Source organism: Phyllobates terribilis, unplaced genomic scaffold (assembly GCF_046119375.1).
Source record: "Phyllobates terribilis strain yellow unplaced genomic scaffold, ASM4611937v1 Scaffold_5__5_contigs__length_657084704, whole genome shotgun sequence".
In the NCBI taxonomy this organism is placed as follows: Eukaryota; Metazoa; Chordata; class Amphibia; order Anura; family Dendrobatidae; genus Phyllobates; species Phyllobates terribilis.
In genome coordinates, this window is record NW_027362765.1 from 32362238 (window position 1) to 32373364 (window position 11127).

The following is an 11127-nucleotide window of genomic DNA, read 5'->3' on the forward strand; positions in this document are numbered from 1 at the left end:
ACGGCCCCGTCATTCTAGCGGCGGCAGCGGTTCAGAGCGGTCACATTCTATGTGGCTGCTCTGAACTGGAGATCATCGTGGGACACTCGTGGACTACTACGGAGGGGTAAGGATAAGGTTGTGGTTTATTATTTTATATTTTATTACAGGAGATCGATGGCTTCGGGGAATTAGGTGTCTAGGTGAGTATAGGTGTAGTTTTTTATTTTTTACTTTATTTTAGGTGGCGATCGGCGGGGACAGGTAATGTATGAACTAATTTATTTTTAGCTAACCACTGGCCACCAATATTTTTAAAATTTATTGGGGAAATAATGGGGACTGAAATTAATTAAAAAAAAAAAGGTTGTCAAAAAAATTTATATATGGAGACATACAAAAAAGTATATGTATATATGTATGTATATTTATAAATATTATTATATGGGGGCAATTTAAATAGCAGGATCAGGCTGATGGGAACTACTGCTCCCATCGAGCTGATCCTGCTGCCACGAGTGGACGGGGGACAGACATAGGCCGATGGGAGTAGTAGTGTCACATCGGCCTATGTCTGCCTGCACGCACAGACACCCGCAGACATCCCGCACACACAAGGCAGACACCTACCACACTAATCATGAGCGGGACATTCAGGTCCATCCTCTTGTAGCATCCCAGGGGCTCAGCCATGATCCAGGAAGATGGGAATGGTCTGGGATTCTCGTCTTCCTGGATTATGGGATGCTCATGGGATGCTCATGGGATGGCAGGAACGCCCCCACATGAGGTCACTTCCCTTTTGCTGCAGTCTTGTGATTCAAAATCGCATCAAAATGCGCTTCATTTCCGCTAGTAGTTTGACATAATTGCGGATTTGAAGCGGCTCAATGTTAGTCAATGGCGGCGAAATCGCCGCGTTTCCGCAAAATTAATTGACATGCTGCGGATTTTTGACCGCAGCGTTAACGCTGCGGAAAAATCCGCATCATGGGCACAGCACATGCGGATTTCCATTGGGGAACATTGCTTCCCTTCTACCATGCGTTTTTCATGCGTTTCCGCGGCGTTTACGCAACTGCAAAAACGCCGCGGAAACGCATGAAAAACGCATCGTGTGAACTCAGCCTTAGAAGACTATTAACCCCTTCACCCCGAAGCCTGTTTTCACCTTCCTGACCAGGCCAATTTTTTTAATTCTGACCACTGTCACTTTATGAGGTAATTACTCTGGAACGCTTCAATGGATCCTGGTGATTCTGAGACTGTTTTTTTCATGACATATTGTAATTCATGATAGTGGTAACAATTCTTCGATATCACTTGCGTTTATTTGTGAAAAAATTGGAAATTTGGCGAAAATTTAGAAAATTTGACCATTTTCAAGCTTTTCATTCTTATGCCCTTAAATCAGAGAGACATGTCACACAAAATAGTTAATAAATAACATTTCCCACATGTCTACTTTACATCAGCACAATTTTGGAACCGAAATTTTTTTTAGTTAGGAAGTTATAAGGGTTAAAAGCTGAACAGCGATTTCTCATTTTCCAACAAAATTTACAAAACCATTTTTTTAGGGACCACATCACATTTGAAGTGACTTTGAAGGGTCTATATGACAGAAAATACCCAAACGTGACACCATTCTAAAAACTGCACCCCTCAAGGTGCTCAAAACCACATTCAAGAAGTTTATTAACCCTTCAGGTGCTTCACAGGAATTTTTGGAATGTGGAAGGAAAAAATAAACATTTAACTTTTTTTTTACAAAAATGTTACTTTAGACCTATTTTTTTTTTTACTTTCACAAGAGTAACAGGAGAAAATGGACCCCCCAAATTTGTTGTGCGGTTTCTCTTGAGCATACCAATACCCAATATGTGGGGGAAACCACTGTTTGGGCGCACAGCAGGGTTCGGAAGGGAAGGAGCGCCATTTGACTTTTTGATTATAAAACTTGCTGGCATAATTAACGGACACCATGTCGTGTTTGGAGGGCCGCTGATGTGCCTAAACACTGGAAACCCCGCCCACAAGTGACACCATTTTCAGCCCCAAATTTTCACTAGGGTAACAGGAAAAATACACCATACAATTTGTTGTGCAATTTCTCCTGAGTACGCAGATACCCAATATGTGGAGGAAGACTACTCTTTGGGCGCACAGGAGGGCTTGGAACTAAAGTAGCGCCATTTGACTTTTTGAATGTAAAATTTCCCACAAAAATGTTTTTCAGCCCCCAATTTTGCATTTTCATAAGAGTAACAGGAGAAATTGCCCCATACCATTTGATGTGCAATTTCTCCCAAGTAAGCCGATACCCCATATGTGGGGAAAAAACACTGTCTGGGCGCACGGCAGGGCTCAGAAGGGAAGGAGTGCCATTTGACCTTTTGAATGTAAAATTTGCTGGAACAATTAGTGGACACTTTGTTGCGTTTGGAGAGCCTCTGATGTGCCTAAACAGTGGAACCCCCCCCCCCCACAAGTGACACCATTTTGGAAGCTAGACACCTCAGGGAACTTATTTATATGTGTGGTGAGCACTTTGAACCCCCAAGTGCTTCACAGAAGTTGACAGCATTGAGCCGTGAAAATAAAAAATTTCCTGCAAGAATGTTTTGTAGCACAAAATTTTGCATTTTCACAAGGGTAACAGGAGAAAATGGACCCCAAAATGTGTTGTGCAATTTCTCTTGAGTATGGAGATACCCTGTATGAGGTCAAAAACGACTTTTGAGGCATAGTGCAAAGCTCAGAAGGGAAGAAGCACCATATTGGAGTTCAGATTTGGTTGGACTCTTTTGAGGGTGCCATGTCACATTGGTAGAGCCCCTGAGGTGCCAGATCAGCTGAACCCCCCCATAAGTGACCTCATTTTACAAACTACACCTCTCAATGAACTCATCTAGGGGTGCAGTGATCATATTGACACCACAGGTGTCACAGAATTTTATACGATTGGGCAGTGAAGAAAAAATAATTACATTTTTACCATGAAAATTTTGTTTTTAGCCCCAGATTTTACATTTTCACACTGGGAAATGGGTAAAAATGGCACCAAAATGTGTCCCACAATTTCTGCTGAATGTAGAAATATCCCATATGTGGCTGTACAGTAATGCTTAGCCACACGGCGAGACTCCAGAGGGACGGAGCGCTTTTTGCCTCCTGAAGCGCAGATTTTCCTAGAATAGTTTGCGGATTCCATATACAGAGACCCTACGTGCTAGAAGAGCAGAATCCCCCTCAAGTCACCCCATTTTGGAAATGATACCCCTTTGTGAATTTATCTACAGGTATAGTGACGATTTTGACTCCATGGGTCTTTTCCAGACACAAGCAGCAGTGGATGTTGCTAAGTGAAGATTGCAAACTGCCGTTGTAGTGACCAGTACATTATGCCTAGCTCGTTCTTCTGGAGACATACACCCATAAATTAGGCAGGCTCTCATTGTAACAGGAATGCCCAAACATGTGGACGTTAGACTGGAGCGCAGAATGGAGTGGGACATTTGGATTTGGGAGCACAGAATTTGCTGGATTTCTTTTGGAGGGTGAGGAGCCATTTCGTTTTTCCAGAGCCTTTGTTCTACCAGTAATGTGGAAGCTCCTATATTATTGTTAACAGATGATGGACTTGAGTGGGGTTTTTTTTGCGAATGGAGTTGAAGCTTTTATTGGGAACATTTTACATAACATTTTGGATCACGTTTTTCTTGCGCTCTATGCTGAGCACTTATATCGGGGTTTCCATCTAAATCTCAGAGTGATGTGATTTAGATGAAATCCCCAAGGGATCCATTCACTTTAATGAGGCAGCAGAGTTAGTCTGGACTCTGTCTGGCCTCTGTTCAGCGTCGTCCTTCTTTTCAGAAGTGCACAGGACTGTGGCCGACGGTACTTTTATGCACGCCCGCCTAATAAAAAGACGGACACTGTGGGATCATAGGTCCGACGGCATCCACAGTGCCTCCATCTGCCTCATTACAGGGAATCTGCCACCGGGGGTCCCGTCTGAATCACATATTTCAGAGATAAATATTTTTATAATTTTTATTAAATGTTTTATTACTTTCTTACATTGTCCCAGGGTGGGACATTATTATCAATCTTTCAGATCGCTGTTCTGATGCTCTGCAATGCATCTGCACATCAGAGCAGCGTCTGTCAGGCAGGAAGGAGGCGTCTCCGCTCCTGCTGTCTGAGCAGGCGCTGACAGGCCACCTTCCTGAAGGACCCCACGGCCATCTTGGGACCAGGGGTCACCATGGAGCCCATCATCACATCGCGTTGTGTTGATGGGATCACAGAGGGAGCCCACTCCCTCTGCGATGCCCTGCGATGTCGCTGTCACTACTGACTGCGGCATCAGGGGGGTTAAACGCCCGTGATCGGTGCTAGCACCGATCGTGGGCATTGCTGCGGGGTGTCAGTTCTCACATAGAACTGACACCCGCATGTGATCGCGGCGGCACTCAGCATGAGCGCGCCCGCACACCGCCCCATACAAGTACTGCTCTTTGCGGGTACGCAACTTATGCAAAGCACTGCATGTACAGCGCACATCGGGAAGGGGTTAAATAAAGTAAAAAAAAAAGTTTTAAAAAATAAACACTCAAAAGTTCAAATCACCCCCCCCCTATTTGCCCCACTGAAAATAAAACAAATAAAAAAATTACACATATTTGGTATCGCTGCGTTCAGAAATGTCCGATCTATCAAAATATATAGTAAATTAATCAGATCTGTAACCGGCATAACAAGAAAAAAAAGTCAAACTTACAGAATTAGTCTTTTTTGGCCTCCGCAACATTACAATAAGATGTGATCAAAACATTGTATCTACCCCAAAATGGTATCAAAACATCAGTTTAGGGTGTAAAAAAGCCAGCGCTCAGCCCTAGATCCTGAAGAATTAAAATGCTACGGGTCTCGGAAAATGGTAACAAATACAAAACTTTTTTTCATACAAATTTCTGAATTTTTTTCACCACTTAAATAAAAAATAAACTATATATAATTGGTATTTGTGTACTACTACTGATCTGGGGAATCATTTTGCTGGGTCAGAATTACCATGTAATGAACATGGTGAATAAAAAATTGTGGGCTTGCACTTTTTTTGAAATTTCACTGCACTTGCAGTGGTGTCATTCAAAACTACAACTGGTCTTGCAAAAAAAACATTGATGGAAAAATAAAAAAGTTATGGCTCTGGGAAGAAGGGGAAAAAAACAGAAAATGGCCAGGGCTCGAAGGTGTTACAGGGAGACAAAGGGTGTGGAATTTTATTTTTTTATATATATACACACTGCTCAAAAAAAATATCAAGACACCCTCAATAAAGGAGTGGTTCTGCAGGTGGGGACCACAGACCACATCTCAGTACCAATGCTTTCTGGCTGATGTTTTGGTCACTTTTGAATGGTGGTTGTGCTTTCACACTCGTGGTAGCATGAGGCTGTGTGCCCACGTAGCATTTTTCAAGCGTATATGCTGCGGAATTTCCGCAGCGTAAATGCTTGAAAAACGCATGTATATCCGCACCCCATGGTCCCCAATGGGATTCCGCAAGTTCTATGCACATGCTGCGGATTTTTCCGCAGCGTTTATGCCGCGTTCAAAAATCCGCAGCATGTCATTTAATTTTGCGTTTCCGCAAGCGGAATTGCCTTTGTCCAATGCATAAAAAACGCAAGGCAATTCCGCATGTGGAAAACGCGTGATAAACGCGCGAAAAATGCGCGATAAACTCGTGCGGAATTCCGCATGCGTTTTTCCGGGAGAGAACTTGCATTTATGCAGCAGAAATTTTCTGCTTCATAAATGCAACGTGGGCACATAGCCTGAGACTGACTCTACAACCCACAGAAGTGCTCAGGTAGTGCAGTTCATCCAGGATGGCACATCAATGCGAGCTATGGCAAGGTTTGCTGTGTCTGCCCTGCTCCGTACACGTTATACACATACAGCTCCGCTCCATACACGCTGCTTCGCCACGTACACACACGGCTCCTCCATACATGACGTACTTACGTGGCTTCGCTCCGTACACACACAGCTCTTCTCCGTACACACGTGGCTCCACTCCGTACATGATGTACACACAATGCTCTGCTCCGTACACCTCATACACATCGTACACACGCGGCTCCGCTCCGTACACCTCGTACACACGCGGCTCTGCTCCGTACACCTCGTACACATGCGGCTCCGCTCCGTAGACCTCGTACACATGCGGCTCCGCTCCGTAGACCTCGTACACGTGCAGCTCCACTCCATACACATCGTACACGCGCGGATCCACTCCGTACACCTCGTACACACTTGGCTCCGCTCCGTACACCTCGTACACACGCGGCTCCGTTCCGTACGCCTCGTACACGCGCGGCTCCTCTCCGTACGCTTAGTACACGCGCGGCTCCGCTCCGTACGCCTCGTACACGCACGGCTCCGCTCCGTACGCCTCGTACACACGCGCGGCTCCGCTCCGTACGCCTCGTACACACGCGCGGCTCCGCACGCCTCGTACACGCGCGGCTCCGCTCCGTACGCCTCGTACACGCGCGGCTCCGCTCCGTACGCCTCGTACACGCGCGGCTCCGCTCCGTACGCCTCGTACACGCGCGGCTCCGCTCCGTACGCCTCGTACACGCGCGGTTCCGCTCCGTACACCTGGTAAAAGCGCGGCTCCGCACGCGTCGTACACACGCGCGGCTTCGCTCCGTACGCCTCGTACACGCGCGGCTCCGCTCCGTACGCCTCGTACACGCGCGGCTCCGCTCCGTACGCCTCGTACACGCGCGGCTCCGCACGCCTCGTACACACGCGCGGCTCCGCTCCGTACGCCTCGTACACGCGCGGCTCCGCTCCGTACACCTGGTAAAAGCGCGGCTCTGCTCCGTACACCTCGTGCACACACGGCTCCGCTCCGCGCACCTCGTACACACACGGCTCCGCTCCGTGCACCTCGTACGCACGGCTCCGCTCCGTACACCTCGTACACACGCGGCTCTGCTCCGTACACCTCGTACACGCGCGGCTCCGCTCCGTACGCCTCGTACACGCGCGGCTCCGCTCCGTACGCCTCGTACACGCGCGGCTCCGCTCCGTACGCCTCGTACACGCGCGGCTCCGCTCCGTACACCTGGTAAAAGCGCGGCTCCGCACGCCTCGTACACACGCGCGGCTCCGCTCCGTACGCCTCGTACACGCGCGGCTCCGCTCCGTACACCTGGTAAAAGCGCGGCTCTGCTCCGTACACCTCGTGCACACACGGCTCCGCGCACCTCGTACACACACGGCTCCGCTCCGTACACCTCGTACACACGCAGCTCTGCTCCGTACACCTCGTACACGCGCGGCTCCACTCCGTACGCCTCGTACACGCGTGGCTCCGCTCTGTACGCCTCGTACACGCGCGGCTCCGCTCCGTACACCTGGTAAAAGCGCGGCTCCGCTCGCCTCGTACACACGCGGCTCCGCTCCGTACGCCTCGTACACGTGCGGCTCCGCTCCGTACACCTGGTAAAAGCGCGGCTCCGCTCGCCTCGTACACACGCGCGGCTCCGCTCCGTACGCCTCGTACACGCGCGGCTCCGCTCCATACACCTGGTAAAAGCGCGGCTCTGCTCCGTACACCTCGTGCACACACGGCTCCGCTCCGCGCACCTCGTACACACACGGCTCTGCTCCGTGCACCTCGTACGCACGGCTCCGCTCCGTACACCTCGTACACGCGCGGCTCAGCTCCGTACACCTCGTACGCACAGCTCTGCTCCGTACACCTCGTACACACGCGCGGCTCCGCTCCGTACACCTCGTACGCACAGCTCTGCTCCGTACACCTCGTACACACGCGCGGCTCCGCTCCGTACACCTCGTAGGCACGGCTCCGCTCTGTACACCTCGTACACACGCGGCTCTGCTCCGTACTCCTCGTACACATGCGGCTCCACTCCGTACACCTCGTACACACACGGCTCCGCTCCGTACACCTCGTACACACGCGGCTCTGCTCCGTACGCCTCGTACACACGCGGCTCTGCTCCGTACGCCTCGTACACACGCGGCTCTGCTCCGTACACCTCGTACACACGCGGCTCCGCTCCGTGCACCTCGTACGCACGGCTCCGCTTCGTACACCTCGTACACACGCGGCTCTGCTCCGTACACCTCACGCGGCTCTGCTCCGTACACCTCGTACACGCGCGGCTCCGCTCCGTACGCCTCGTACACGCGCGGCTCCGCTCCGTACGCCTCGTACACGCGCGGCTCCGCTCCGTACACCTGGTAAAAGCGCGGCTCCGCTCGCCTCGTACACACGCGGCTCCGCTCCGTATGCCTCGTACACGCGCGGCTCCGCTCCGTACGCCTCGTACACGCGCGGCTCCGCTCCATACACCTGGTAAAAGCGCGGCTCTGCTCGCCTCGTACACACGCGCAGCTCCGCTCCGTACGCCTCGTACACGCGCGGCTCTGGTCCGTACACCTCGTGCACACACGGCTCCGCTCCGCGCACCTCGTACACACACGGCTCCGCTCCGTGCACCTCGTACGCACGGCTCCGCTCCGTACACCTCGTACACACGCGGCTCTGCTCCGTACACCTCGTACACGCGCGGCTCCGCTCCGTACGCCTCGTACACGCGTGGCTCCGCTCCGTACGCCTCGTACACGCGCGGCTCCGTTCCGTACGCCTCGTACACGCGCGGCTCCGCTCCGTACACCTGGTAAAAGCGCGGCTCCGCTCGCCTCGTACACACGCGCGGCTCCGCTCCGTACGCCTCGTACACGCGCGGCTCCGCTCCATACACCTGGTAAAAGCGCGGCTCTGCTCCGTACACCTCGTGCACACACGGCTCCGCTCCGCGCACCTCGTACACACACGGCTATGCTCCGTGCACCTCGTACGCACGGCTCCGCTCCGTACACCTCGTACACGCGCGGCTCAGCTCCGTACACCTCGTACGCACAGCTCTGCTCCGTACACCTCGTACACACGCGCGGCTCCGCTCCGTACACCTCGTAGGCACGGCTCCGCTCCGTACACCTCGTACACACGCGCGGCTCCGCTCCGTACACCTCGTACACACGCGCGGCTCCGCCCCGTACACCTCGTACACACGCGGCTCTGCTCCGTACTCCTCGTACACACGCGGCTCCACTCCGTACACCTCGTACACACACGGCTCCGCTCCGTACACCTCGTACACACGCGGCTCTGCTCCGTACGCCTCGTACACACGCGGCTCCGCTCCGTACACCTCGTACACACACGGCTCCGCTCCGTGCACCTCGTACGCACGGCTCCGCTCCGTACACCTCGTACACACGCGGCTCTGCTCCGTACGCCTCGTACACGCGCGGCTCCGCTCCGTACGCCTCGTACACGCGCGGCTCCGCTCCGTACGCCTCGTACACGCGCGGCTCCGCTCCGTACACCTGGTAAAAGCGCGGCTCCGCTCGCCTCGTACACACGCGGCTCCGCTCCGTACGCCTCGTACACGCACGGCTCTGCTCCGTACGCCTCGTACACGCGCGGCTCCGCTCCATACACCTGGTAAAAGCGCGGCTCTGCTCGCCTCGTACACACGCGCAGCTCCGCTCCGTACGCCTCGTACACGCGCGGCTCCGCTCCATACACCTGGTAAAAGCGCGGCTCTGCTCCGTACACCTCGTGCACACACGGCTCCGCTCCGCGCACCTCGTACACACACGGCTCTGCTCCGTGCACCTCGTACGCACGGCTCCGCTCCGTACACCTCGTACACGCGCGGCTCAGCTCCGTACACCTCGTACGCACGGCTCTGCTCCGTACACCTCGTACACACGCGCGGCTCCGCTCCGTACACCTCGTAGGCACGGCTCCGCTCCGTACACCTCGTACACACGCGGCTCTGCTCCGTACTCCTCGTACACATGCGGCTCCACTCCGTACACCTCGTACACACACGGCTCCGCTCCGTACGCCTCGTACACACGCGGCTCCGCTCCGTACGCCTCGTACACACGCGGCTCCGCTCCGTACGCCTCGTACACACGCGGCTCTGCTCCGTACGCCTCGTACACGCGCGGCTCTGCTCCGTACGCCTCGTACACGCGCGGCTCTGCTCCGTACACCTCGTAAACGCGCGGCTCCGCTCCGTACACCTCGTACACGCGCGGCTCCGCTCCGTACACCTCGTACACGCGCGGCTCCGCTCCGTACACCTCGTACACACGCGGCTCCGCTCCGTACACCTCGTACACACGCGGCTCCGCTCCGTACACCTCGTACACACGCGGCTCCGCTCCGTACACCTCGTACACACGCGGCTCCGCTCCGTACACCTCGTACACACGCGGCTCCGCTCCGTACACCTCGTACACACGCGGCTCCGCTCCGTACACCTCGTACACACGCGGCTCTGCTCCGTACACCTCGTACACACGCGGCTCTGCTCCGTACACCTCGTACACACGCGGCTCTGCTCCGTACACCTCGTACACACGCGGCTCTGCTCCGTACACCTCGTACACACGCGGCTCTGCTCCGTACACCTCGTACACACGCGGCTCTGCTCCGTACACCTCGTACACACGCGGCTCTGCTCCGTACACCTCGTACACACGCGGCTCTGCTCCGTACACCTCGTACACACGCGGCTCTGCTCCGTACACCTCGTACACACGCGGCTCTGCTCCGTACACCTCGTACACACGCGGCTCTGCTCCGTACACCTCGTACACACGCGGCTCTGCTCCGTACACCTCGTACACACGCGGCTCTGCTCCGTACACCTCGTACACACGCGGCTCCGCTCCGTACACCTCGTACACACGCGGCTCCGCTCCGTACACCTCGTACACACGCGGCTCCGCTCCGTACACCTCGTACACACGCGGCTCCGCTCCGTACACCTCGTACACACGCGGCTCCGCTCCGTACACCTCGTACACACGCGGCTCCGCTCCGTACACCTCGTACACACGCGGCTCCGCTCCGTACACCTCGTACACGCGCGGCTCCGCTCCGTACACCTCGTACACGCGCGGCTCCGCTCCGTACTCCTCGTATACACACTGCTCCGCTCCGTACACCTCGTACACACGCGGCTCCGCTCCGTACACCTCGTACACACGCGGCTCCGCTCCGTACAC

The 11127-nt window shown here is 54.2% G+C and overlaps 1 protein-coding gene across 1 annotated transcript in view; it reads left to right on the forward strand.

Annotated features, from left to right (window-relative positions):
• Positions 1-11127, forward strand: part of LOC141271404 (uncharacterized) — a 106246-nt gene that overhangs the window by 65922 nt on the left and 29197 nt on the right. The gene's annotated exons all lie outside the window — the stretch shown is intronic.